This window comes from Coenobita brevimanus, chromosome 113 (genome assembly GCF_032717465.1).
Source record: "Coenobita brevimanus isolate Jiangsu-jjx chromosome 113, ASM3271746v2, whole genome shotgun sequence".
NCBI lineage: Eukaryota > Metazoa > Arthropoda > Malacostraca > Decapoda > Coenobitidae > Coenobita > Coenobita brevimanus.
The window spans coordinates 17,918,417-17,921,636 of NC_137066.1; the positions used below are offsets into that span (position 1 = coordinate 17,918,417).

A 3,220-nucleotide genomic window follows, 5' to 3' on the forward strand; every position below is an offset into this window, starting at 1 on the left:
TAGTGAGTCTCAACTAGGGGTGGGCGATACCAGCAAAAAATGGTAATCATGATTACTGATTACTTTTATGAAAGTAATCGATTACCTTTTCGATTACTATCAATATATAATTACAGTATAATCATTATAATGTGATGGTTTGAGTGTAGTCAGTTACAAAGTGCACACTGCAGATAGTTTCGTGGTACCTGGTAGTTTGTGTGTGTTCTTACCTAATTGTATCTTTACAGGAATAAGTCAAGCTCTTACAGTCCCGTGTCTTAAACCATATTTATCGTACATGTCCTTAAATTTGTGAATTGTTTTGGCACACACTATTTCATTCGGTAGTGCATTCCATTGATCAATTGCTCTGTTTGGGAAACTGAATTTCCTTACGTCTTTATTACCTCTCTTCTTATGCAGTTTTTTGCAGTTTCCTCTTGCTGATGCTTCTCCATATGTTAAGTAATCATTTATGTCTATTTTCTCCTTTCCTGATATGCACTTATATAGCATTATCATGTCACCTCTTTTCCTTCTCTTCTGTAGTGTTGGTAGATTTAGTTTATTTAGTCTTTCTTCGTAGCTTAGGTCCCTTAAGCTTGGTATCCATCTTGTAGCGGCCCTTTGAACTTTTTCAATCTTGTCTATATGCTTTTTGAAATGAGGACTCTAGACTACTGATGTATATTCCAGGGTTGATCTAGTGTGTGTGTGTGTGTGTATGTGTGTGGACTTTTGGAGACTATAATTTTTATTCTTTCCAAAACTATAAATATAGAAAACAAGCGACATACCAAGAAGTCTTCATCCCCGGGGATCAGTTGGCTATCATTGTTTTGTTTACGAGTCAGCTGTGCGTTCCACGGGAGAGAATCTCTTCTTGTGTACTGTTCTTATGCATGTCTATAAAATCCGCTTCAAAAAGAAATCTTACAAAACTGTAATGTAACATGAATAATAAGCTTAATATTAAGGAAAATCATATGGGTCATCTTAAAGTTTCTGATGTCTAATCCCCAAAACGAAGATAGGTTATTTGGAAGTCGTCACTTTATTGGTATTTCCGCCAAATATCATGCTTACAAAATGAAATACCAGTGATCAATATTAATGTTCTAAAAAAAAAATACATACCTAGGAGTTGGCAGCTAAATCGTCTATCTATGCCACTGAGACGAGGGATTCATTTACAACTTGCTGTACAAAAATGCCTCCAATTTTTCGAGTCGGGAAGGTCTGCAAGTGCATTGCCAAACGTAAGATGTTTAACAAACCATAACCTGGTATGTTAATGGCTAGAAGTATGACAAAAATCCACCAAATGTACTCAATAAAATAATCGATTACTGGAAAAATAATCGATTACAATATTTTTGTGGCGAGTAATCGAAGTAATTTTCATTCATTCATTCATTGCCAGACGCCATGTATCCCAAACGGGGTGGCCAAGGGCTTAGAGTTAATTGTTTTACAGGGAGGGGCACTAATCCTCCACCAACCCCACTTGACACGTAGGGAGAACGTTATGCCAACAGCATCTGGTGTTCCCAGGCGGTCACCCATCCAAGTACTAACCAGACCCAACGTTGCTTAACTTCGCTGATCGGACGGGAAGCGGTGTACTCAACGTGGTATTATTACAAATAATCGATTATGGCCACCCCTAGTCTCAACCTCCCCCCCCCCTGCGCCCCCGCGCGCTCGCCTATATTTACTGCACTCCTGATACACTAGGATTGTTGTGTTGTCATTAGTATCAGAGAAGCAAGTATCCTGCGAGATACACATATCCTAGATAAGGTTTTATATTGCTATATATTGTGCTGTAATATATGCTGATTTGTCCTGTGTCTGACTGTGGTAATATAAGTGTAAAGGTTGTTGCCTAGAGTTTTTGTGTCCTGCCTCTCTTTATTGCACTAGCTCCGGTCTCGAAAGAGGACCCCGCTCCACGTTAGGTGAAATAGGAATGAGAAGCCGAGCCTAATTTCACCTAGCATTACACCAGTATTCCACAATTACTACACCAGTTGTATTGAAAATAGTTGTGATACTACCGAACTCTGTAATTACCAGCATTCCACAATTAAAGCACTGGTATGGGAAGAAGTTGTGATTAATGTTATAGAACAATGTATTTTCCAGTTCACCATAATTTACTGCGCCAGTTGTGTGGAAAAATATGTGATATGAGTGCACGTCCACACGTGTGCTCAGACAAGTGTTGGCAACATGTAAGCAACACAGTAACGAACAAGCTGCAAACATGTTGGGATCAACAGCGTCCAGATCATGTTGGCAACATCACGATGAAGTCTCAGATGCCTGGTATGGACGCACTTATCCCATCGCCTCTGCTGCCAGTGTTCGAAGCTGCACTGAAAAATGTTTGAATACATCTGGCCAAATACTGCTGCAAACATGTTTCCGAACATGTTGCCTGCCGTGTTGCCAACATTTGTTCGAGAGCACGTGTGGACGCGTATTATGGAACAATGTCCTTAGCAGCGTTCCACAATTTACAGGACCATTTGTATGGAAAAAGCTGTGATATTAAAAAACACTGAATTTGACAATTTCTATAATCTTTAACATTGCATGAAAAATAAATTATATATATATATATATATATATATATATATATATATATAATATATTATATTATATATATATATATATATATATATATATATATATATATATATATATATATATATATATATATATATATATATATATATATATATATATATATATATATATATATATATATATATATATATATATTAACAATGATGTGTTGAATGAAATCTGTGACTCACAGTGAGGACTGCCTGTAGTAAAAACATTCACCAAATCAAAGAGGACTGCCTGCAATAAAACCATACACCGAATCAATGCTGCAAAACTCCAAACTTCACGACATTGTTGTTGTGGTCCCAGGCTCATTTGATCGTGAGCCGGGTGAACTTCAGACACAGTATTCACTTCTACGGTGGTACACTACCCTCCTTTAGTCGATCGAGATTTGACTGACATTTAAATAACCGAACAATGGTTATGTCGGTGGTCGGTGCCATCGTCTGAAGTCATCCCACCACAGCAATAATTACCACAAGAGGGCGGAGGGACGTTGGTTACAAGATTGTGACAACGTGAGTTAACTTTTACCTGGTCGTGGTGTAGTGGTATGCTGCCTGGCTCTCACCTGAGAGTCCCGGGTTCGATTCCCGGC

General features: G+C 38.1%; 1 pseudogene; it reads right to left on the reverse strand.

Moving 5' to 3' along the window:
- Nucleotides 1-1,511: 1,511 nt before the first annotated feature.
- Nucleotides 1,512-1,630, reverse strand: LOC145418352 (5S ribosomal RNA; annotated as a pseudogene).
- Nucleotides 1,631-3,220: the final 1,590 nt, after the last annotated feature.